Source organism: Lissotriton vulgaris, chromosome 6 (assembly GCF_964263255.1).
Source record: "Lissotriton vulgaris chromosome 6, aLisVul1.2, whole genome shotgun sequence".
In the NCBI taxonomy this organism is placed as follows: Eukaryota; Metazoa; Chordata; class Amphibia; order Caudata; family Salamandridae; genus Lissotriton; species Lissotriton vulgaris.
Genome location: NC_141694.1, coordinates 1,452,568,243 through 1,452,595,549, shown reverse-complemented (window position 1 = coordinate 1,452,595,549; position 27,307 = coordinate 1,452,568,243). Strand labels below are relative to the sequence as shown.

General features: G+C 45.8%; 1 protein-coding gene across 1 annotated transcript in view; it reads right to left on the bottom strand.

Moving 5' to 3' along the window:
- C1D (C1D nuclear receptor corepressor) overlaps positions 1–27,307 on the bottom strand; it is a 147,646-nt gene that overhangs the window by 92,099 nt on the left and 28,240 nt on the right. The window lies entirely within an intron of this gene.

Here is a 27,307-nt window from a genome sequence, read left to right as displayed (position 1 = left end):
TGGGTGTTAAACTAGTATAAATAAGGTGAAACCTTTACCAAGGCAGTGTTAATAGGAATATGAACGACAAACAAGGAGGTAATTATATAAATTGTGGAGCTTTATGCGTCATAATTTGGATTTTCTTGTTGCATAATTAAGTGAATCCTGCCACAAAAGTGATATTCACCCTATCCCATTGTCTTTGTATGACCAAAACCAGGGTGTTTTTCGCTGTACATTTGGAGTTACTGGATTACAGAAAACCATGGATACATCTGGGCTATCCTTTTTGTGCCAAAATATTCTTGCAGTAATTGTGATGGGTAATAACCATCTAGACTTATTAAGTTGCCAATAATAATGGCCATTGGAATTATGTGGGAGAGAAGGACCACATTTGGTATCTGAAAAAGCTCAGACTGTTAGATACAGGAAACATGCATGCCAACATGGAGAGCACCAACAGTGGAATTCTGGCTCTATCGCTTCACATATCGTTTTTTTTTAAATAAACTCACAAAGCTGGGATAGGGAAGGCACCATTCTAAGTAACACTCTGACCCACTTGAGGAGCGAGATACAGACAGTGGGACAAACGGACACTGCTCGACTCTTTGACGATGAGATCCTGAGAAAAATGGGGAAATCAGAGGCTTTGGAAAAAACGAAAAACACAGATAACAAGGGAGACAGGTGTACTTTTAGACTAAGATGCTGCACACAATTACAGACCAAGGCAAGGACACAGACACCCCTTTAACTGAACCACAAAACACACTGAGTGTGGTATGGTTAACAAGCATTGGCATAGCCATAAGGTCTCCCCTTTGGGACCTTATAACTGTTTATCGAGAGCTATTGCCATTTTTGTTACCGTATATATCATTAGGATGATATTATGTGTAATTGAACAAATTTGAAGAGAAGGGGCAAGATGGCGGCAGCTTGTGTGACTGTGTGAGTGATCGGTAACTGCTCCCTGCGGCTCCTTACCTGACGGACCCTACCTGTTGCAGCGGCGTGCAGAAAAGGCTCAATACGCGTTAGATAAGCCAGTTAAATCCCGTTAATCTTGGAAAGACATCGCTACGTGGCATATTCTGCCGGCTGAGGGAGAAACATTCGGGATTTCGCGCGTGTATGGTGTACAAGCCAACCTGCAGGAAACGTGGAGAGCGCAGCCGCACTGGATAGAACGCTACTCGCTGAGTCACCTGAGGTGGAGGCGGAGGCTGAGGTGGACTGAGGCTGGGGAGAGCTGCGGAGCGTAGGTGATCGGTGAGCAGTGAATGCTGGAGTGACTAAGGAGTAATTAATTTGGTGCAGCTTGTTTGCAGAAACTGGTCTATGCTCTCCGGTGAGTTAGGCAGTGGATTGCTTTTGTGCTGGACTGTGCAGGACTTTTTTCTTTTTAAAAACGCCAGCTTTGTGGTGGGTGCAGTGTTTGTAGCAAGGAGGCTTATCGATTTCTCATTTAGTCTTTCGTATAAACGCAGCACTCTGCGGGATGGCAAGAGGAAAAGGGGCAAAAACCCGGGAGCTGCTACTGCAGACTCGGCAGGTTCTTCAGACGCGACGGGCTCAATCGCTGTTACTAATGGTGGAACAGTGAATATGGGTGGCGCTGATGGCAAAAGAGGCAATAACAGATCAATAACTGCTGAACCTACCTCCCAGACCCCTAAAACTCGCCCACAGCAGGAAAATACCTCATTAACACAGCAGGAAACGAGAGATAAAACCTACACTGTAACGGCAATCTTTAATAACGGCAATCTTTAATAAACGTCAAGTTGTTAAAGCTAATTTAAATGCCGCCAAAGGAAATGTTAAAGGCATCGCAGACTCGGGGCAGATGCAGGGCCTGCTAGCCAAAGCGCTGGGCATGTAGCTATGGATAGCCCAACTTCAATCCCAGTGGTTCCATTGGCTGTGGATCACGCCGACCAAGCGGATGAAGATACACAACAACCACCTAATAGGGATGACCGAATAATAGTGGATGAACTTACTGTTGGTAGTAGCACTTCCTTAATTGTTGATAATGGCACCTTCTTAAATGACAAGGGCAGCTAGCTCGAGTACGCAGGCTCAGAAGGAAAGTCTATTCAATGTCTGATCTATCTGTAGTCTCGGCGCAGGACGATGGAGACGATACAGATGTGTCTAATACAACGGGCGATTGGGGTGACGGTCAGGATGAGGCGGAAGAAGTGGAATCAGAGCAATCTCCATATTAAGGTACAGTGAAAAAACCTATAGATTTAGGAGAACACACCCCACAAGCACTGTCTGCCGGAATCGCTCAACCTAGATGGGAAGCTGCAGTACTGGGGGACACAGGTGTGGAAGATACACCCCTTATAGGGAATGAAGATGATGACGAGGATGAGAAATATAAGAGTCACAGAAGTAGAAGAGCGGATCTCAGGAGTTGAGGATTCCTTAGTTAAACAACAGACTACTATAGAGACTCTACAAAAGACTAAGATGGATGTTGACTGGAAACTGACAGATTTAGAGAACTGCTCAAGACGGAATAACCTCAGCGTGCTCAGGGTTACGGAGGCTAAAGAAAGACAGGTCACAAGAAAATTTATCATCGCAATGTTTAAGGAAGTGTTTCCGGAATTAAATGATTGGAATTGGGAGACTGAAATTATTCGGGCACATAGGTTTCCATTTGTCTAGTGTAAGCGAAAAGGTGATCTGAGAACGGTCACTAATAAATATACCAGGGCAATTCTTATCTGCATCAATAATTATTCTCTTTGTGAGGCAATCTACGATCTGGCTAGGCCAGATAAGCGACATACCGGCATGGCCTGCAAAATTCTTTGTTCAACCCGATTACTGTTCTGCCACTGTCCAACAAAGGTAGCATTTGCGGAAGTTGATCGTATCATTTCAATCCAAAGGTGCTATGGCATTTCTCCTTAACCCTGCCAAATTAAAAGTGACATACAAAGAACAAACCCGCTTTTTCACCTCTGAGATATTGGCACAAGAATTTTTGAAGACTTTGGGCAGCGAGTAAAGGCTTATATCTTCAATGCACGCTGTAGCTTTTAAGTTGGATTTGCAGCAGTCTCTTTAAAGGGGAATTGAATTCTGTTCCTTTTCTTCCTTTTTTTCCCTTTTCTGGTGTTCCTCCTTCCTGTGTTGGTATTATTTGCTAACTGTAAGGCATTTTTTTTCTGTTCTTCCTTTTGGGATTAGTAATTCAACCAGGAGAAGGGGTTGAGTTTTGAGAGTCTAGTTTTTGATTAAAAGATGCATAGTATAAACTGTTATGACCGAATTATTTGACAAATTGCTGTGGCATTGGGAAAAGTATGGTATGTTATTAGGTGAAGAAATTGCTAACAGAGCTGGGGTATGAATTGCTTGCATGTACTAAACAAGCGTGTACATCCAGAGGTGTTGAAATCTTGGTTAAGAAACATATAGGTAATACAGGTAGAATTTTAACTGATGGGCTTGGGAGATGGGCAATAGCAGAATGTGTGGTAGGGACAACAAAAGTTACGATATGTTCGGTATACGACTCTAATCTAGATGAAGCTGCAACTATAGACTTTCTAAATGTGGAATTAGCAACATGGGCGGTACCAGTCATTTTGTGTGGGGATTTAAATATAAATCTGGCACCAAATACACTCTGCAATAAAAATTTGAGATATACAGGCAGGAAGCCACGGGTATTTAAAGCACTGCAATCACTGCTGCTTGCACATGGCTTGGTAGATGCTTGGTCTTCTCTTAGAAGAACTGAAGCGGGATATACTTTGTTTTCTTTTCCTCATCAAAAGTTAGTTAATTAGATTATTGTTGTGCCTCGCAATGCATGTTGAATCAGGCATCTATTCAAGTGTATCCTCGTGTCACGTCGGATCATGGCCCAGGGGTTTCAACTTTTTCAGGTATATGCACAGCTACGAAGCCTAGGGGTTTTTCCTTTGATCGTAAGTTACTGTATGATCAGCAGTTTCAAGACTACATGAAAGAATGGATTGTTACTTTTTTTTTGCTTTAACCGTGGAAGCACTCACACTGGTTTCGTATGGGATGCCTTTAAGGCCGCTTTTAGGGGAGAAGCTTTAAATTACGGGCTTTATAAATCAAAGGATAATGAGGTCTGAACTTCAGGAGTTGTACCTGAGTCTTATAGAGTCTGAGGAGCGGCTTATGCAAGGTATTCATACTGGTGTCGATATCAGTGAGTTATCAACTGCGGTAGCTCGCTCCAAGGCGAGAATAAATCTCCACTGGAGTCAGGATGCTGCAAAAATTTTTGTTATTAAGCAATAACTCCATTATGAGTATGGGGAAGCAAGTGGCAGGTGCTTAGCCCAGAAATTAAGAGTAAAAGAAACTGCCCAAAGAATTAACACTATTATAGACTCAAGTGGGTGTTACATTGAGAGTGAGAGTGGTATATTGGCGGTCTTCAAACATTTTTATGATATACTCTATGCTGGAGATCATTATGACACTGTTAGACCAAATATATTAGTTCATCAGTATTGTGAGCAGGGTCTCACTGCTGATGAAGTAGAACGTCTAGACGCCCCAATCACGGTGGTTGAACTTGAAGCAGCAATAAATGGGCTAGCAACCGGTAAGGCAGCTGGTCCTGACAAGTTCCTGTTGGAATTATATAAGTGTTGAAAGGGGATATGTTAGCAACAGTTAGAGAGGCTCAGAAAGGCAATGCTCCCAAATCTTGGGATGAAGCCAGTATAGTTGTGTTTCGTAGGAAGGACAAGCCTGTAAATCTACCGGCCTCATATCGACCAATATCTTTATTGAATGCTGATGGGAAGATCTATTCAAAGATATTAGCTACCAGCTAGCATCAGTTATTACTCCACTGGTGTCAATTCGGCAGCACGGATTTATTCCGAACCGGGGAACGACAAATCATATAAGTCGGGTAATTACTTTATTAGACTATGCCAATGCAACAGGTGCTCCGCTCAGTTTAATTTTATTGGATGCGGAGAAAGCCTTCGATCGAGTCTCATGGTGCTTTCTATGGGATGTGATGAGGCAACTTGGTTTTGGGCAACAGTATATCACAGCCATACAGACACTATCGCCAACCTGTTGCCAGGATATGCACCATGGGACTCGAATCGGAGGCGGTTCTTATTGGGCGGGGCACCAGACAAGGGTGCCCATGCTCCCCACTGTTCTCACTCTACATCGATCCATTTTTAAAAATGATCGAATCTAGCAAACTGATTCAATCAATATCCATACAGGCCCATCAATATAAGGTTTTCGCTTATACCGATGACGACGCGGTGGTATCATCTAAACCAGCAGCAGCTATGCAAGATATTGAGTACCTGGCAACAGAATTTGGGTCTGTCCCCGGATATAAGCTAAATATAGCGAAAACCCAGATTCTATGTGCAAATGTGAGTTCGTATTCTGATCAAAGGGTGTCACAAGAAGTCAACTATTTGGGAGTACGAATTAGGACATCAGCAAAAGCACTGGTTAAGTCGAATTGGGAAGAGCTGTTTAAGGGGGTTCGCCGCTAGCTTGATCGGTGTGAATGCTTACATCTTTCTTTAGTAGGGAGGTGTAATGTATTAAAAATGATGATCCTCCCAAAAACGCTATATTTCTTTAGGTGTGTACCTTTGGAAATATCTAAATCTAGTTTGGCACAGTTACAGTCTATCTGTACACTATTCTTATGGTCTCGTGGGAAGGCTAGGAGGGCAATGCGGTATATGGTTCTACCTAGAATGCTAGGGGTGGTCCGTACCCGACTTTTCTTTGTATTACTACGCATGCATGATTCAACACATGAATATTTCACTTACAGGGATGGGACCTTTAGATATAGCGGAATGCCCTTCCATATATCAGATGTTACTTGGTGTGAAAGCTAAAAACTGTTTATTTTTAGATCTAGACTGGAGTTACTATAAACGTACTAGATTCAAGGTTTTGGGAGCTGCATACAAAGTATGGAAAGCAATTAGGGAGATGTACGTGTTTGAAAAAATATCCTGGTACACTCCACTGGTTGCAACAACTTTTTTCCCAAATGTATTTTGGGATCGTACTGTTTAGAATTGGAGATCTAAAGGCATTATGTTAGTGGGGGGATCTCTTTTCAGCAGACGGTCTTAAATCATTTGGTCAACTCAGGGAGCAATACCATCTACCCCGTGCAGATTTTTGTAGATATTTGAAAATTCGAACGGGTCTTTTGAACATCTGTGGTGATATTCGACCTAATCCTGTGATAGAGGCGAACAGAAAAGCAGCGAGAATTGGAACATTATACTCGCTCCTGATTAGTACGAAGCCTAATGATTTGGCGGAGCATAGTCGTAAATGGGAGCACAAACTAGGATGCACGGATATACAGGCAGAGGCTTCTATTGAATTGCCCATACAATTGTTTTTATCTGCAGGGGTGTGGAATTTAATAAAATATCTACTTGTCCATGGGGCACGTAGCTTCATAAATCTACTTGTCCTGTAACAAAATCCTCTTGTCCATTTTTGTGCCATATAATGAGACGGCAAGGCTACTACTTGGAAACAGTACACAAGATTTTGACAGTGACAGCACCTGGCAGGCCTTACGCCTCACCGATATACAGTATATTGGGGCTAGGACACACGGAAAAGAAAAAGAGTGCCGCCACACGCTTTGTGGATATGGCTCTGCTCTTCGCAAAAAGGTCCATAGCGAGGAGGTGGAAATCAGCTAGACCGCCAGACATAGAGGAATGGCATAGAGAGGTTATGCGATGGGGAAGGACGGAAGGAGTAGAATTACAACGGGAGGAGCGTAGAGGCCTTCGAAAAACACATATTTCATTGGAATGGAATGCCATGCTAGTAGACTTTGAAGTGCATACGGAATCAGAATTGGGGTAGACACATAATACTAAGAGAACAGTCCTGACGGGCTACCTGGGATATGCCTAATTCATTTCATCTAGGCCATACTTATTAAGATACCCCGATCAAAACTAGAGGAATGCAGAGACTGTTCACATGAAGATAGTTCACACACGAAAGGGAGTGGTAATGGTGGGAGGTTAGACAATTACTGCAGTATTGAACTGTATGTCATTAACAGAAAGTGACATGTATATACGACTTTTAAGTGCAAGGGGAGTTGAGGGTGGGGGGAGTTTTAAATGTGCGGGAGTTACCGAAAAAGGAAAACTGCAATGTAAAGCATATCTAATGCATACACGTGTAAAATGTAAGAATTGTTCATGATGTGATATGATAAGGATTGTATAATTTTGGAATTGATGCAGGAATAAAAATATTTTAAAAAAAATAAATTATGGCAACAGCATCATTATGTAAGAGCTCTGATATAGCCTTTCTGATTATGCCAGGGCTCATACCACAGTAGAGTTAGAATACTAACAATTCCCTTATTTTCCACACATTTCTATGATCTACTTACTGGGCTTGAAGTTCGTGGTAAGCAATTGTTCAAGGGTTAGAATGCCCTTTTGAGTCTATGCAAACCTATTACCTTTTATCTTTTAAGGGTTTTCCCCAACTCTTCTCTAATCTTTTCCCATACTGAGAAAAACATTCAACAGATTTTTGCATGAGCAAATCTACACATGCATATTTGCTCATGCTAAAATGCAGTTCACAAATATTTTCTAGGAGTACTATTTCTTGGCCTACTTCTATAAATTCTTGTGAATTCACGAAAGATGTACATCTGCACTTAATGCAAGGACATATATCATAGGTGCACTTTTGAGACGTTCACTAATAATTGGGCCCCTTATTGGGTCTGGAGTTAACCATGACCTTTTGTGTTTAGTAAAATTCTGTCTCTCTCTCTCTCTTTGTCTTTTGGCTGGCTGGTTGGCTTCACTGTGAGTGACAGTATTCTGCTCTTTCGCAAAGGAGCATATTGGATCTCAAAGTAGTTTTGTTCAGTGCTACTACAGTGGCAATGTGTGCTTTTTGAGACCAAAAACAAGTTTTCCTAATGTTTGTTATAATGGTGAAGGCCTAGCAGCTCCCACACCAATTAGATTTTACAAAAAGCATGCCTAAACAAGACACACATTGACAAATTGAAAAGGCTGACCACCAATTTCAGACTTACTGGCTTTACCAGTGCTGGTTTGTTTTTGATTCCCATAATCTTATTGAAACGGGTTACACTGATTTTCCATTATGAATAAATCCCAGCATGCATCAACACTTTTTAATAAATGATGCTGCAAAGAGATGGTACCTAAAATTTTACAGTAGTTTAGCTAAATGTATTTTTCCTATTTCCATTTTTGGTGAACATTTTATTTTGAAAGCAAAGAATCGTCAATCTTGCGTTCAAGCTTCTGCAAATATTTGCATCTAATCAGAAATCATTCTGGGAGCATTAAACATAGCCTCATATTGCTAAACTTTGAAAACGTGTGAATACATTTTAATACTAGAAACACTGTCAGTAGTGCAGTCTGAGCTTACTACATTTATTTAGAGCGCTCACCCTAACAAAGTCTTTGCATTAATGAACCATAAATACAAGTTCGAACAGCATTAACACATGTATACAGATATTACCTAAACTGCAGACAATGTCCTTCCCTGATTCATAATGTGGTAATGTAAACTGGCAGCCAAAGGGTTTGTGCTGTAGAGGGTTGGGTCTACTTGTCCCAAGGACAAAATGCACATGAAAACTTGTTGCCCTTGACCCCAAACAATATGTCCTGGGCGTCGGGCTATAAGAATTCCACATCCCTGTTATCTGCCAAATTAACTGCACATCACTATAAATCCGCCTTTAATTTATATTATACACCGGATAAGATATCTAAATGGGGTGATTATCAAGTGGGGAAATGCTTTCGGTGTGGGAATTCTCCCGCTGACGATGTACATATCTTCTATGCATGTCCATTATTAACTAGACTATTGGAGCAGTTGAATAAGTTCCTAACTGAAATACTAGGAGCTCCTATACATCTATCATCTGTTTAGGTTTTGTTGGGGGTAGAGATGGGGGCGGCGGCTGCCATAATACCAAGTAAGAATGTATATTTAATCTTCTTAGCAACGGCTGTGCTAAGATTATGTATTGCCTCTGATTGGCTACAAAAAGAACCACCAACATGCGAGCCCTGGAGGGCAAGGTTTTTTTAACTTGTTTAATATAGAGCATAGCCTGTACGCTCTCAAAGGTCGGTGTAAAAAGAAACTAGGTTTGCAAATCTGGGGCGCAGTTACAACTTATTTGGATGTTGATACTTACATTTTGATGTGTGGCTCCTCAGTTATTGGCTCTATTTTGTTTTTCCCTGCCTTTCCTTTTTTTTCTTTCAGGTCGTTGCCCTGAAATTGTTATTGTGCGGTAATATGTGTTATTATGCCATAAGTGTTCAATTTGATTTTTGTATACTCATGTATTTTCAATAAAAAAATATGTTTTTAAATGTATAATTGAACACCTGTATTAAAAAAGAAAACATAAAAAATGCTGCAACGCATGTCTACCATGAAGACGAACCTTGTGGGATGTTTCCGGGCTATGAGCACATGTGTCAGTGCTGGGGCACCTTGAAAGCAAATGGCAGTGATGATATACTCAAGCTTTAAGTCCCTTGCATGTGAATAGTCAAGTCAAGAAATACTTTATTCGGTTCATTTTACAAAAACCATAAAAGTACACAGACATAAAAGAAAAAAGGTCCACAGCATAACAATGATAAAATACAGCATAAAAAGGGAGGGAGTACCCATTAAGATATGCAGCACATGAGGGCAAAAATTTAAAAACAACAGCATATACAATGATCAATAATTAAAATAGAAATCATTATGAAAAATTAAGAATTTAAAAAACTTGATTCAGGTTACAATGGTCAACATTTGTGAAGAATCGTCTAGGACCAAGTGATCTTTTTACTGAGTCTCACCACTATGGTTAAAAATTTAGCCACATTATAGATTTCACAAATTTCCGCTAAAAGTTGAAGGTACAACAAAGCTGGCTTCACTTGCCTAAATCCTTTACCTTTTAACAGGGGTATAATGAACTTTTTCCTAATGCCTTTAAAGTGATCACAAAAAAACAGAAAGTGGGCAGTATCCATAATTGAACAACCGTCACATTTGCACAGATCTAGATCCGTGCCCCTGGTCCAGCCAGGGCGGCCAGAAATTAATAAATGGAATTTGTTCAATCGGAACTTAGTTAAAAGATACCTATGGTTGGAGTTGTTGACGACCTTAAGGTAAAGTTCCAGATCATGGCCAGAGGAAACAATCAATTGATGGGTCCTGACAGAGGGCTTTATCAGCTCCCTACCTTCTCTGTCCATTCCTCTGTTCAACAAAAAAGTGTTTTTAACCCATTTCAAGTCGCCTTTCACCAGGCTGGAAGGTTTGTTGAACAATTCAGGCCGACCCAACTTTTCACACATTTGCTGTACATATTTCAACCAAGGGATCTTTTCCCAGTGATCTAGCATTAGGCAGTCCTTTAAGATTTCGTGATTCACTTCAAGTTCTAGATTAAGCCAGACTGATGTCCATTTTAAAAGGGGGGCCATGGCGATTCGATCCTCCAAATAGTCCACGCCGCATTCCTGATGAACTATGAAGCTTGCCGTGGATTTTGGGAGGGAAAGAAGCGTTTTTAAAAAGTTATCTTCCGTAACCTGGAGCGATGCAACTGGCCTAAAGCCCCACAGGTCTGCACCATACATAGCAATGGCTATACATTTAGCAGCATATACTTTTAAAACTGCCTCAATGGGCGTCACCCCTAATTTACGTGAAAAGCCCAGCACCGCAGAAATAGAGCGTGCCAGGGCTTTTTTTTTCTCCAACATTTGAGGGTGCCACGTAGAACATTCATCAAAAACAACCCCCAAGTAGGGAAATCTGGGGACTCTTGACAACTTATGTCCATTACAGTGCAATGTCATCACATTTTTTTTGGCCTTCACTTTATGGCCCACCACCATGACGTGGGATTTACCAAAGTTAATGCTTAAGTCAAGATTTTTCATAAAAACATAAAAAGAGTTCAACAGGCATTGAAGACCCACTGCAGTTCTGGCTAGGAGAGCGGCGTCATCCGCATAGAGTAGGGCGGGCAATAGATGTTTCCCTGCCCTCGGGATGTCCCTACACGATGCACCCCAAACTCCACCCAAATCATTTATATATAGTGTAAAGAGCAGGGGAGCAAGGATGCATCCCTGCCTTACACCATTAGTGATGCTAATTTTTCCCGTGCAGTTCCCCTTTCTGTCATAACGAACCGTTGCTGTAAGGTCCCTATGAAGGTCTGCTAGAAAGTGCACAATATTTGGATCTACTCCAATGCTAAGGAGCTGACCCCACAGCTTGGATCTGTTTACTCGGTCAAATGCTGAGGACAGATCCATAAAGGCAATGTACAGAGATCCTTGCTTTGCTAATGTGTACTTCCCAATGAGCAGTTGTAGATTTAGGCTTTGGTCGATGGTACTGCGCCCCTTTCTGAAACCGTACTGTAGAGGAGAAAGGGTATTAGTCTCCTCTAGCCATTCGGTCAGTTTACATAGGACCTCTCTCCCTAAAACCTTGACTGCAGAATCGATGAGGGATATAGGTCGGTAGTTGCCAGGGTCACCCCTATCCCCTTTTTTATAGATAGGGACAATTACCAATTGGGACCATGACTCTGGAATTCCTGTTTTAGAGACTCTGTTACAAACATTAGCTAAAACTTTGGACCAAAATAAAATATCAACTTTAAAAAGATCAGAAGGAACGCCATCAGGTCCTGGAGCTTTATTACTAGTCATCATGCCAATGGCCACGGCCACCTCTTCCTCGTTCACAATCAAAGTATAAGACGATTGGGAGAAGGCAGTCGTGCCCTCTGCCCCCAAAGTCTCTTGTTCGTAAACGGACCTAAAGTGCGAGTGCCATTTGTCTTCTTGGATTCCACAATCCAATTCATTGTTACGATGATCAGAAAAATAGGGTTGATTAACCACTGCCCAGAACTTGGCGCTACTTTTCAATACATCAGTTGAGGTCAGGTCGGCCCAGGCATCCTCTCTAATCTCGCGCCGCCTTCTTTCGATGACAGTCTTGTATTCTTTCCTGAGAGAAGCCACGAGCGGTCTATCTACTGGTTTGGACTTAAGTGCTACCTTAAGTTTATGGTTAGCCGCTGAGCAGTTCTTATCAAACCAGCCTTCCTTTCCTTGTGTTTTACCTTTACCCTGACGCATCAGGTTGGAGAGGATGTCGAGGCAAACCTTTTTATACGCCTCCACTACTTCACTATCCCCAGCCTGGTCATCCATGCAGAGCTTTAAATACTCCCTGCTACTAAGGCAGAGATTACAGAAAAAATCCTCTGGAATTAGCTTACACCATTTGATTCTGCGTGCTTGGTCGGTCAACCGCATGTCGCATTTGTCTACCAAATTCGGGCTACTTTCCTTGGTAACAATTATGTTTCTAACTTAGTACAACTGGGTTGTGGTCGCTAAAGTGGGACCGCACAACTGAATAGCTACTGATTTGGCCTCCACAACTACTACTAAGAAAAATATAACCGATCACAGAGCCGCTGCCATGGCCTGTAAATGTGGGAATGTCCTCATCACACCCATTTGGCAGTATTAATACATTTTCGGCCAGCAATGATTCTAAAAAGATACCCTGTTCTGAGTGTTCAAAATGAATATTTTCCTCATCCGGGGCACCAAATAACACATTTGAGGGGCATTTATCCTGACAACCATGGACATTAAAATCTCCCATTAATATGATGGTACATTCATACTCTACGGACTCTTTGAAGGCAATCAGGAAAGAATTTAACATCATCAAGTTACTGACTGGCCTGTCTCTATCAAAAGAGTTATAAAAGTTTATAACCAAAACATTATGATAACCCCTATGGATAATTCGAACAGCAAGACAATAAGGACAATCAGTAGCTATTTCCGTATAAATACCCAGGATTTTAGCAGAGATCAGAGTAACCAGGCCCCCTCTGGCCCGCCCCCGCGTTGAACTGACAGCTGGTAAAGAGAAAGTGGTGAAACCATCCACTGTCAGTATGTTTTGGGTGTCCCAGGTCTCCTGCATAGCTATTATGTCCATGGTTCCTATAAAGTCCCTCCAGATAGGATCATCCACTTTGTTTATGAGACCCGCAATGTTCCATGTTACCAGAGTTATCTCCCACCTACCCAGTGCCTCATCCATTTTTTTACACAGTGGGGCCCCTCCTTCAGCACCCTTCTCAAAAGTTAGAGTTACGTCAGTATTTAACACCTGCATAGCCACGATACTGTTTTCATTTTGCAAAGGGGTAGGGGGGATATTTTGCCTCTGTCTAAGTGGTGAACCCTGTATTTGTCAATCAACCCAATCCAAGGATGGCAGACATTCATAACGATTAGCAATTGGGATGTTAAAGTGATTATCATACCCATTTACAGTCTGATGGTAATGATATGGGTGACTATTCTGAAGCCCTACAGCGAACCCTCCTTGAAGCGGTCTGCCTCTTCTTCTCCTGACCGAATTCCATTCCTCATCACCACCCACGTCCCAGCCATAAGGTTGCGCCTCTCATGGGGGGTTAAACCTCTGTCTGGCTTTTTGTTCGTGTGTGCCCCTTAACCAACTCCATCTTTTGTCCGCTTGATTCCCAGGTAGGTAGAAATAAGAGAGAGGCCTAGCAGTGACAGTGCTTGCTTGATAACAAGAGGTTCCTCTACATATATGTTCTACCACCTGTGTGTTCTCGAAAGTGACCACAATGCAATCCCCTTGAAAGTTTTTTCCGTTCCCACCCACCCATGGGGTTCTCTCCACCATTAGAATATTGCTTGGGATATTCGGTGGTAGGGGATGGTTTTTAGAGAGCCAGTGGCACACTTTATTTTTCAGAGCCTGGTAGGATTCTACTACGGATGGTGACATTTCCGTAACTCCAGTCAGAATCACTACATAGGGACAGGCATCAGGGGGAAGATGGATGTTTCTTCGGCCCACTGCCTTGTCTCTTGGGTCCGGGTTTGGAGTTGAAGGTGTGGGATCATTAAATTTGACTTGGGGGGGTTATCTTGGGTTTAGTTGTGTTCTCTATTTGTTTAGGATCAGGCGTCTTTGTTTTAGCACCTCCCGAGTTTGAGGTGTTACTAGGGTTCTTGGGAACATTATTTTTAGCCACAGTGGCGCTTTTGTCAGCCAAAGATGGCTTATTAGCTGTATTCACTACATGGGGTGCCTTACTGTTCAAATTAAGGCTTGGGGCTTGTATTGAAAAATATACATAAGGATATAATCCTTATGTATATTTTTCAATACAGTTTCTAAGCAACGTAGCCTAACCTCTATGGGTTCGAGGAGGGTTTTTAACATTTAAAAAATATTATTATTTGCCATGCTTAACCCACTCCTATCCTGGCTACATTTGGCTAGATCATTGACTTCGCCACTTAATCCCAGAATTTCCTCCAGACTATTATCTATAATGGTGTCGTCTGGAAGGCTTAATGGCAAGCCGGCTTTGGTCGGAGGCGCCCACCCAGTGTCATTACCACAGGTTGCCGAGTTGTTATTCACAATTACCGGATCTAGGGTGGTTTTGTCCCGGTTGTGGCTAGTTTGTGCTTTCTTCCCTTTATAGGTAGTGGATTTATTGGCCTTTTGTTTAGGAATTGCCCCCTCTTTCAAGCCCCTTTGATTTGTGGCACTAACCAAGGGTGGATTATCTAGCTCATTACTATCTGAGCCACTCTCTGTCAACAAATTAAGATTAGGGGTGGCCTTCAAGTCCTGCTGTGAGCTTAGAACATCAAAGTCCCCAGCATTATGTACAATGGCAAGAGTATTGGGGCGGGACTCGATATTGGGCGTGCATGCCTGGGCAATGAGGCTTAAAGAGGATCTCTTAGCCATAGCTAAATCTTGGGACACCCTTCTGTCCATTAATACAATGGGTGCGAACGATAAAGTCGTCCAGAGTACCAGTTAACTTTTTCGCTCCTGCAACAGCCATGCTTCTGGTCTCACGGCAATTCATGACAGACCCTGCTATTATTCACCAATGACAGTTTGAAATATCAACACTATAATAACAGGCCCTTATGATTAATACTTTAACAAAGACTATCAAGGAACATCCCCATTACTTGGAGTAAGATGTATGTAGGGTCTACAGACTTACAGTTTTTGTGTCCAATAGTCAATGGGCTAAAGATAATTGGGCAGGGGGTATAGGCCAGGCTCCTCAGGCCTCTGAGGACCTCAGAGGGCCCGCCCTTGTCCCGGGCTTCTCCCGGCGCCGCCCGCGCGCGTCCCGCGTTGCGTGGGGGAAGGCGGCGCTTTAAGCGCGATGACAGCGCCTCCCCCAGCAGCAGCAGCTGTGTAAGATTGGGCTCAAGGGCAGCGAGAGCAGTCAGGTGCACCCTGGGACCACGAGTCCCACCAGGGCAACAGGCACGTCAAGGCGAACTCCTCCACCCACGCACAGGACGGCAGCAGACAGCAGCAAAGATCCTCAGGTCGGAAAAAGTTTTTTGTAAATGGCCCCGCACTGCGTGGGGGAAGGCGGCGCTTTAAGCGCGATGACCGCGCCTCCCCCAGCAGCAGCAGCTGTGTAAGATTGGGCTCAAGGGCAGCGAGAGCAGTCAGGTGCACCCTGGGACCACGAGTCCCACCAGGGCAACAGGCACGTCAAGGCGAACTCCTCCACCCACGCACAGGACGGCAGCAGACAGCAGCAAAGATCCTCAGGTCGGAAAAAGTGTTTTGTAATGGGCCCCGCGCTGCGTGGGGGAAGGCGGCGCTTTAAGCGCGATGACTGCGCCTCCCCCAGCAGCAGCAGCTGTGTAAGATTGGGCTCAAGGGCAGCGAGAGCAGTCAGGTGCACCCTGGGACCACGAGTCCCACCAGGGCAACAGGCACGTCAAGGGCGAACTCCTCCACCCACGCACAGGACGGCAGCAGACAGCAGCAAAGATCCTCAGGTCGGAAAAAGTGTTTTGTAATGGGCATGTGAATAACAAACAAGCTCCCATTAGGAGAATACCATACGCTTACACGCTCTTGGCAGGAGGGGGGGACAGGAATAGGGAAGCCATGTTTATGGGAGAGGGCATGTTCTAACATTAATTTTCTTTCTGGGTGCAACAGAGCTAAACACAAACATATATTTCCATGCATCCAAATTCTGAAATGTGCCTGGAAAACGGAGGCAAAATACTAAACAAGTTTTGGTAAGAGTAACTGGTGAAGAGGTCTTTTCTTCTCCAGCTCTTAACTGACCCTGCCATGAGATCCATCTCACCCCTAGAGCTGGAACATTCACAGGAACTGAGGAAGACGCCATCATATGATTGAAAGGAAGTGCAGCAAGTGAGCTAACGTTGCCCACAACAACTCACCTGAGATATGGAACCATCACAATAATCAAGAAGGCGAAACAAAGTCACCAGGAAAGAACAAGAATGCAATTTCCACAAATAATATTTGTATACTGGGTCAAACAGTTTTGGATAGGCAGGGAGGGAACAGTTCAGTGATTGTTAAACCTCAGAATCAGGGCACAAGCTAATGAATAAGGGAAGTGCAGAATGCAAACGTGTTAACTGTGTCCTCTACTCTGGGGGTCACCTTCAACCCTCTGAAGTTTAAAGTACTGCTGGTGAAAAAGGCAGAAAATGCAACTACGGGGCGGCTAGTAAGTCCCAAAATGGGACAAAAAAATTCCACCTCTGCTAGGAGTAGTGTAAATGGCCAATTGTGAAGCAGCAAACATTCAGCACAGTAGGAATATTACAAAATGTTTAAATACATTAATCTTCATCTCTAAGCACTGTGGACAAAATCTGAAAAATTCTAAGCTTGATTTTAATAGACCCACAGCACTGCAAGCATGACCTACAGCATGAGTAATTCATGCCATTTAAAATGCCCAGCTCACTGGAACACGCAAACAAATCCTTTACTTCCTCAGAGGAGATAATATGAAAAGGCAGAAATCACTTAGCTGCATGCTACAATACGAGGCCTAGCATTCTTTCTTAATGTCTCACGCTGCAGGACACATTTAGACTTATTAAACACAGGTTGTGGCAACAACACCCTTGATGCGGACGATAAGCGATGTGTTTCCTACCAGCACTCGGAGCTGTGGCCGCAGAAGAACGGGATCTGAAGCCAGAGATTCTCCGGGGCGCAGTCGGAGCCGTCAGCTGCCACGCACTCGTCAAAGGTCCAGAAGGAAGACAAGCGCAGTCTGTGAGGTACAGGCCGCGCTTCAGAGCGGCACACATCGCAATGCCATCAGCTGTTCACAGGTGGGCCCGAGAGATGCCAAGTTAGGAATACAAGTTGGCACAAAGGCCTGGAGCAGATTGGCACCAATTCTTCCGCCTTTCACATGTGCCCATATCTCATCAGGCCTGTATGTAATCATCAATCGGGCATACGTTCAACGCACAGCATATACATTTAACCCTGGTCACCTACTGAAGCTGATCAGCTTTCTAGACCGTCCTAGAATACGCAAATGGCAGCACACAGCAAAATAAAATGACTAGCGCGGCTGCAAACGAAAGTGAACAAAAGTGAAAGCGGCAGGATGTCGAGCCGGCAAGCCGGCCACTGCTCGCTCCTGCAAGGTGGAAGCCGCCACATGCACGAGTGTGTGGAAAAGAGGAGACCAATTCCTAAAGGTCATCTCAGCGCATGTGCGCTGCCTAGGCGAGACCTAAAAATGGCACAAGATAATACCCATGACCCAAATACAGACTTAAGACCCACATTTCTAAAACAAAAATCTAAAAAATACACTAAAACAGTCCAAATCCAGCACAAGTACTCTAAGAGTTTGTTTGCAAAAAGGGGGCACCTGAACAGAGACATATAGAGTAAGGTGACATACTGAGGAAGAAAATCATACATAAATCAAGAAAACACCAAGTAAAGAAGAAAATATACCAGGAACATTATAATGCTAAATAAAAAAGGGATATCGTCAGTGGAAGTGTAAACACACTAAGAGCGATTCAATGTTCTTACAGGAAGATAGAAGACATGCATACTAGGACTCAAACTTAGGAGGAAGGTCACACGTCACTCTACACCTACGGTAGAGGCATTCAAGTGTATAACAGATCAATTGAATTTGAATGTCAGGCTTTATTAGGTAGCATATGGAGAACTACAGAGAACTAGAACAAGACTTAATGAGTTCTTAAAGTGACATGGTCGTATTGAAATAACCAGAAAGCTTAACAAGAATAAAATGCTCCTGAAAGCAACTGGCAGTATGAGACCATGGGTGTGAACATTCAGAAGTAGCTGTGGGGTAAGATCAATAGGCTAGCCTCACATGGTCTCAGATGAAGCATTCTCCAGTAATATAACAGTACCCAGGAGAGGGACAAACTGGAGACAATCTTGATCCTTAGCTTCTGCTGCTCTTGCAGGAACACATTTTGTAAGACTGAATCACGTTTTGAGTGCTAAAAATACATTAGAAAAGATAACCCTTGCTTGAAAGTGTCTTCAATATACAAGTATATAGAAACAGTCCTCGATATAACTATAGAACAGAAAGGAACTTACATTTAAAATGGAAATGAGCTCAGCAGGGCAACGAGTGTAAATCTAGAGATGAAAGGAAAGAACAATTGTTACTTACCTGTAAACTGTGGTTCTCCAGTATTGGTGTCTTTCATAGATTCACATGCTCGAATATTCCCAGTCGAAGTGGGAGCCCCACAGTAAATAAAAATAGCAATATAAGCAATTATAAATGTATAAAGAAACATAATTACATACATTCCAAAACCATAAATACTTATAAGTACCAAGGTAGCATTAACACATAGGAATACATTAGAAGAAAAAGAACACCTTTATAGCATATCCATGTCATTATGTTAGTCCAAACTACAGCCAATCAGGCGCAAGCACCCCTCTAGAACCTTCTCCTCAGAGGCTCAGGCCCTCAGATTTTCGTAGCACAATAGTGACAAAAGAGCCTAGAAGGAGAAGCGAGCCTCTGAGGGAAGGTGGGTGGGTCGCATGTGAATCTATGAAAGACACCAATACTGGAGAACCACCGTTTACAGGTAAGTAACAATTTTTTTTCTCCAGTACTGGGGTGTCTTCTCATAGGTTCACATGCTTGAATAGAATAGTGAGCAGTAAGAGCTGGCCGTAAGAGAAAATAGCAGTGCATTAGCATGAAAATGCAATGAAAAAACAATGCTGCAAGACAAAGAATAATAAAAACCATACAGGCGGAGGGAAGGAAAGAGGTTCACTTTATTTAAAAAGATTGCGAAGCACCGCTTGGCCCACTGCAGTATCAGCTTAGTTGATCGTCTCAAGGCAGTAGTGCTTTATAAAAGTGTGCCTGCTCTATCACGTGGCTGCTCGACATATTTGGTGAATCGGCACACCAGCAAACAGGGCAGTAGAGGATGACATCGCCCTGGTGGAGTGAGCTCTCACTGTAGATTGAAGAGGCTTGCCGGCCTTCTGATGACAGAATGCAATTGCTGAGGAAATCCAACATGCAATAGTTGGCTTGGAAACAGAACGCCCCTTGCACCTGCGTCTGTAAGCAACGAACAGTTGATCAGACCTGCGAAAAGGCGCTGTCCTGTCGATGTAGAATTTAAGAAATCTTTTAACGTCCAATGAATGCAAACGCTGCTCCGTCGGAGATTGGGGGTTAGCGAAAAAAGTCTTTAAGAACACTGGTTCATTGAGGTGAAAATCAGTTGGCACCTTTGGCATGAATGCCGGGTTGGTGCGTAGTACAACACAGTCCGATTTAAATTGAAGGAAAGGAGGCTGAATAGTTAAAGCGTGGATATCACTCATGCGACGTGAGGAGGTCAAGGCAAGAAGAAGGGCCACCTTCCAGGATAAAAATGTCAAATCCGCTATGTGGATGTGGATGGGCTCAAAAGGCGCCTTCATCAACTGCGCCAAAACAACATTGAGATGCCAGGTAGGAGGAGGACGCCGAATGGCTCTGGAAGAGTAGAGAGAGGAAGACCCATCCTGCCGAAAGTGAGATATTGCCGCCAGGAAGACCTTCAAAGTGGAGTGGGAGAGTCCTGATTGAGCTAATTGTAGAAAGAACGGCAGAAGCTGAGCAGGAGAGGAGTGCACGGGATGGATGTTGGCAGATGCACAACAGTGACCAATCAATCAATTAGCAAATTTGTAAAGCGGGCTACTCACCCGCTAGGGTCTCAAGGCGCTGGAGGGGGGGGCGCTATTGCTCGAAGAGCCAGGTCCTGAGTTGCTTCCTGAAGGAGAGATGGTCCTGTGTCAGCCGGAGCTGTGCAGGGAGGGAGTTCCATGTCTTGGCTGCTAGGTAGGAGAAGGATCTTCCCCCGGTGCTGGTTCTGCGGATCCGTGGGACAGTGGCGAGGGCGAGGTTGGCGGAGCGTAGCTGGTGGGTGGGAATGTAGAACATGAGGCGATTGTTGAGGTATGTGGGGCCCGTGTTGTGGAGGGCTTTGTGTGCGTGGGTGAGGAGCCTGAACGTGATCCTCTTGCTGACTGGAAGCCAGTGCAGGTCTCTCAGGTGGGCGGAGATGTGGCTGTGGCGGGGGATGTCCAGGACGAGTCGTGCAGAGGCGTTTTGTATGCGCTGGAGACTTTTCTGTAGTTTGGCTGTGGTTCCAGCGTAGAGGGCGTTCCCGTAGTCCAGTTGGCTGGTGACGAGGGCCTGGGTGACCGTTTTCCTGGTTTCGGTCGGGATCCACCGGAAGATCTTTCGGAGCATGCATAGGGTGTTGAAACAGGATGACGAGACGGCGTGGAATTGCTTGGTCATCGTGAGGGAGGAGTCTAGGATGAAGCCCAGGTTGCGTGCATGGTCTGTGAGCTGTGGTCTGTCCATGGTAGTCCGGTTGTGTGGCTGAAGGAGATGTGGTTGCTGGAGGAGAAAACTGGGTCAAGCGTGTGGCCGGCGTAGTGGGTGGGGGTGTCCGAGGTTGGCGAGGTTGTCTAGCAGGGTGGTGGTGGTGTTGTCATTGTTGTTTTCCAGATGAAAGTTGAGGTCCCCCAGGAGGATGTAGTCTGTGGATGTGAGGGCGAGAGGGCTGATGAAGTCTGCGATGGCTTCGCTGAATTGTGTGCGTGGTCCCGGGGGTCTGTAGAGGAGGGTGCCTCTGAGGGTGGTCTTGTGGTCGGTGTGTATCTAGAAGTGAAGGTGTTCGGCGGCGGTAAGGGTGTTGTCGAAGTTGGTCGTGATGCGAATGGTGTTTTTGTGGACGATGGCGATGCCTCCTCCGGTTTGGTTGGTGCAGTCTCTTCGAGTGATCTTGTAGCCATCTGGGATGGCTATGGCGATGTCAGGGGCTAAGGAGGCGTTCATCCAAGTTTGTGAGGAAGGCGACATCCGGCGCTGTTGTGTCGAGGAGGTTCCAGAGTTAGACGGAGTGCCTGTGGACGGAGCGGGTGTTGAAGAGGATGCACTTGAGGTGGTTGTTGTTGATGCTTGGTCCGGCGTGCGGAGTGGAGGTGCGGAGGCTGGTGAATTTGCATGCTTGGCAGGTGAAGGGTCCGTGGGTGCGTTTCGGGGTGGCTCGGTGGCAGGCGGGGGTCCAGCTGGTGTGGAGTGCGTGGAGGGTGGCGGCGTCGTAGATCCGTCTGGCGGGCTGTCCTTGACGAGGGCCAGGGGTTCTGGCGCTGGGCGCGGTCCAGGCGCGGACGGGTGCAGACACGCATGACTTGGGCGCGCCTTCGGTGCGCCTTCGGTGCGCCAGCGGCGCGCGTCCGCTGCGTGGCCGTGCAGCGGCCGGCATTATGTAGGGGTCCAGGGAGGAGCAGCTGGAAGGGGGAGCGGGGCCGCGGGGGACGCAGCGGCAAGAACGAGGAGGAGCTGAGTGGCACAGACCGAGGAGGGAAAACAAGCAAAGTGAAAAAGAACGCAAGGGGCACAAAAAACACTAATGGAGTACAGTGGACACAGTGGACACAGTACAGTCAGTGGGGCACAGAATGAAATAACAGTGGAACACAGTGGAGACAGTACGATCAGCAGCAGAATAAAGAGCAATAAGCAGAATAGAGAGCAAGCTTATGCCCACTGGACCACCAGGGATCGTACCGGCGGCAGCAGCGAGGCACAGGACAGACACAGCACTAACACGGTGTGCTGACGCGGCGGGGGAGCGCCCTGGCCTGAAACCTTTTCCACTTAAGCTTGTAGGTCTTTACTGTGGACAGAGCTCTTGCATTGGCAAGAACGTTTCTACATGCTGGCGAAATATTCAAGTGGGCAAATTCAAGGTGCTCAGGTTCCAGGCCGATAATTTGAGAGAGGCGAGGTCCGGATGACAGATCTGACCCTTGTCCATTGTGAGGAGATCTGCTCGAGGACAAAGGAGGATGGGTTCGAGCTGTGAGAGAAGCAGCAGTTCCGAGAACCATGCTTGTCGAGGCCACCTAGGAGCGATCAGGAGAATGTGGCACGGCTATCTCCGCATTTTCCACAACACTCGAGGGACCAGCGGAATCGGCGGAAAAGCATAGGCAAAAAGATTGCACCAGTCCATCAAAAGGGCATTCGCACACGACCCTTGATAGGGAAACCAACTTGCATAAGACTAGCATTTCCAGTTCACAGGGCTCGCAAAAAGATCCATGTTCGGGCAACCCCACAGTCGAAAGATTAAGTCCAGAGTCGCTGATGCAACTCTCACACGTGGGTCGAGGACGCGAACCTGCTGAGGGAATCCGCTAGGATGTTGGAGATGCCTGGTAGGGTAATTTGGTGACGGAGTGCCCAATCCCAGATGCTCTGTGCCAGCTGAGACAGGAGCGGTGACTTGGTGCCGCCCTGTTTGTTTACATAGTGCATACTGATGGTATTGTGTGTTGGAATGAGCACTGATTCTCCCTGGAGTAGAAGATTTGAGCGCCAGGAAAATGGCAATTAGCTCCAGTCTGTTGATGTGCATGTAACGTTGAGACTGGGTCCACTTGCCCTTTATGGATAGCCCCTGAAGATGTACGCCCCAGCCTTACAGGGAGGCATCCGTGGTAAGGACGAGCTCCTGAGCGATGGTTAGGAAAGAAGTGCAGGCAGCGATGTTTGACGGTTGAGCTCACCATCGGAGAGCGGACCTCATCCGAGCGGTCACTAGGACCAGATCGTTGAAAGAGACGGTGACCTGACGCCACAGTTTGTCCAGTTCCTCCTGAATTGGGAGACTCTTGAGCCTGCAATTTGGGATCAGGGAGATGCAGGAGGACGCCATCCCAAGAAAGGATTTCAATACACGAACTGAAACGGACCCTTTTGAACGGATGAGAGCCACTAGGCGTAGAATACACAGCTGATGCTCGTGAGACACGAATGCCTTCGCCAGCAAAGTATTCAGAGTGGTGCCTAGAAAGGTCCTGCAGAGAGCTGGGTCGACCTGAGACTTCTCGGTGTTGACCTAGGGAGAGGAATAGAGTCTGACAGAATCGAGTGTCCAGAGACACCTGATGGCGAGATTGTGACTTGATGAGACAGTCGTCCAAGTAGGGAAAAATGTTAACGCCCTTCAAATGTAGTTATGCCACCACCGGGGCCAGGACTTGTGTGAAGACACGAGGAGCGGAGCGAAGTCCGAAAGGCAGAACCTTGAATTGAAAATCTCTGCGCCCTACCCGAAAGCGCAAGTACTTCCGGTGTCTTGAAAGTATCGGCACGTGGAAATAAGCGTTTTGGAGATCGATGGTGGTCATGAAGTCGTCCTTCGAGAGAAGGCGAAGAATTTTCTTGAGTGTGACCACTGCGGAAGGATTGGCACTTCAGGTACTTGCTCAGGGCTCTTACGTCGAGGATTGGGCGACATTCGCGGGACTTCTTGAGGACAAGGAAAAACCACGAACAGAATCCCCATCCCCTTCTGAGCCTTGGGAACCACTTCGATGGCACCTTTCTGAATCATGAGTCGAATCTGTTGAAATAGCTCCCTGAGATGAGCCGGAGGCGGACCAGATGGAGGAGTGTTTGGAGGGAACTTGACAAACTCCAAAGCATGGCCCTTTGATACAATGTCCAGCACCCAACGGTCCGAGGGGATTGAAGACCAATTGGAAAAGAAAAGGGAGATTCGACCTCCAACTTTGAGCGGGGAAGGCAAGTCATTGCTTTTTAGAAGCGGAGCCTCTGTAGGAAGACTTTCCTCTGTAAGACTTGGTAGACTGTTGCCGTGACTGGGAGGAATGCTGTGACTGGGAGGAATATCTCCGATTTCCTTGGCCGTAGGAGCGGTACTGGTTTGATCCGCCGCGAAAAGAAGAGGAGCCGCGTCCGCGCGCTCCACAAAAAGGCTGCTTCGAAACTGCAACGTGCCTAGGGCACGAGCCGTCTCGGTGTCCCTTTTAATGGTTTGAAGTGCGTCGTCCACATGCTGGCCAAAGAGCGGTTAGCCGTCATAGGGCATGTCGAGGATTTTTGCCTGAACCTCCTGGCGAAAAGAGGTGGAACGCAGCCAGCCCTGACGTCGCAAATGGCTGGCCCGCAAGCTGACGAAAACCAGTGCACGCAATGTCCACAGAGCAGTCGATCTCAGATGACGCTCTCTCTCCCTCCTGAAGAATCTTGAGAGCCTCTGCTCTGGAGGGCTCAGGATGGAGGTCGAAAAAAGAAGACATATCCGACCACATCTGGCGGTCGTAGCGCACCAGAATGGCCAGAGAATTCGCAACCCTCATGGTGGTAGAAGCCATAGAGGAAAATTTACGTCCAATGGCATTAAGACTACGTCCCTCAAGGTCAGGAGGAGCTGTAATAGGAGAAGACGGATTCCTAGAACGGCGCTGTGCATCCTGGGTGATCACGGAATCAGGTTAAGGCTGCGCTACCAGGCAAGCTGGAGAACCCTGGGGCGCCATATACTTCGTCTCCAAGCGAGGAAGAAGCACCGGGATAGAATTTGGCATCTGCATCAGTTGGACACCCTCGTTCCAAATGAAGTCATTAATAGGCACTGTCCGGACCTGTTTATAAGGTGGACTCTTGAAATCATAAAGAAAACAGTCCTCATCCTTCAGAACCATAGGAAGCTTAAAGCGCTGTGCCGCTCGCTCCATAAGTTGGTGAAAACTAGCTATATCCACAGAAGGAGAATCCCCTGAACCCAAAGGTGGCGGAAACGGTGTCTGGATCTGATAACCGTCCCAATCCGCCATGTTCCCATCATCATAATTCAACTTCGCTGTCTGGGCGAACGTCATCATCCTCATAAACAGTTGCATGGACCTGAATAGAGGTAGTAGATTGTGCAGAAGGCGCAGCTGGCTCTGGCAGCGTAGTAGAGGGAGGAGCTGCTGTAGTTGCAGGCACCCTAGGTTGAGGAGACCCCTGGTGAGACAGTGGAAATCGTCTATTATAATCCTCTAACATGTATTGAAGATTAGAAATGAGGGAGAGCTGTATCTGTGCTGTGGGAAGCTGAGCAGAAGGTTCCTCCTCATGGAAGTAATCATCCAGATCATCCTCATAGTCCTGACATTTAATGACCAGCTCCGAAGGGCTGCGAGCTGCTCGGAATCTGTCATCTTCCTCCTCATCAGAACCAGAGTCCTGCTCCGAACCCGTGGCAAAAAGAGGTGATGGAGGCTGTGAGTGACGTGGAACCGGAAGCTGGTCCAAAGGCAAATGCTGACGTTGGTGCAGAGGGTCAACAGCAGGAGCCCCAGAACCGGATGAAGAAATTGGCACGAGAGGCAATGATGCGAAGGTAGACGTCGACAACAGTAACACTGTCGATATGAGAACCACCGTCGACGAAGCCGTCGACGGCAAGACCACAGCCATTGACTAAGCCGCCGCCTCCAAGACCACAACCTTTGACGAAGCCTCCGCCAAGACCACAGCCGTCGACGAAGCCGCCGTCGACAGAGCCACCGCCGACGACACAGCCGTCGACGGAGCAGTCGTCGACAGAGCACCCGCCGACGAAGAGGCTCTCTTCACAGCAAGCGTCGACGAAGATTTAGATGTCGACGAGACTCCCTTTTTGGACGTCGACGAGACTCCCTTTTTGGACGTCGACGAGGAGATTGGAATAGTCGACGAGACAGATTTGAAGCTCACACACACCATTGTCGACACGGACAACGTCGACACAGCCGCCGTCGACGACCCGCTGGCACAAGTCGTCATCACTGTCGTGGTCAGAGAGCTGGGGACGGCAGATTTTGTCGTCAGAATGACCATCGACGCTCCCGTCGACGATTTAGCAAGTTTTTTTTAGAGGAAACATGCGTAGAAGGAGCGGTGGACGCCTGGGAGTCAGATCTCGGGGCATAGGCGTAGCAGGAGGGAGGAGGTGGAGACACAGCAGGAGCCTTCTGAAGTTGAAGTTTCCTCTTTTTCTGGAAAGGAGATGGCCAATCCTGCCCACTGCCACATATAGAAGTGGCTCCAGACACACCGGACGCAAGGCTTTCTGCATCAGAAAGAGGTGAATCCTTATCCTTCAACCTCTGCAACCACAGGAGGAGACGCCCTTCCCTGTCCTTAAGGGTTTTTGTTGAGAAAGTCCTGCAAATCTTACATTTTCCTACCTCATGCTATGGATAGAGGCAATAAATACACTTCTTGTGAAGGTCCTCTGAGAAGAGCCGCAATTTTCCACAAGAAGCACATGGGCAAACAAAGACTTCTTACTTGAAGACATCCCAGAAGAAACTGAAGAAATCCAGAAAAAAGTTGAAAACTGAGCAGAGCTCAGAGAAACTCCCTTCACATGACGTATGGTAGAAAATCTGAGGGCCTGAGCCTCTGAGGAGAAAGTTCTAGAGGGGTGCTTGCGCGTGATTGGCTGTAGTTTGGACTAACATAATGACATGGATATGCTATAAAGGTGTTCTTTTTCTTCTAATGTACTCCTATATGTTAATGCTACCTTGGTACTTATTAGTATTTATGGTTTTGGAATGTATGTAATTATGTTTCTGTGTACATATATTGCCATTTTTATTTACCGTGGGGCTCTATCTTGACAGGCTTTTTGGCTCTATTTCGGAATGATAAAGACTTTAATCTTGCTCACATCTAGGATATGTATTGCTAGCTTGTGTTGGCTCTTTTAAGCCCTTTCTTCCAGACCTAGAAGAGGATAGTTGCTTTATATAATGATAGATCCCTTACTCTAATCCATCTATTGCCTATTGGCTTTGTCTTTAGGTACTCTGACAGAGCTAAGGGTTATTTCATCCTTCTCAGGCCTACAAGGCCCATAACTAGATAGACTCCATTTTGATGGAGCTGAGAGGCTTCAGGGGGAAAGGT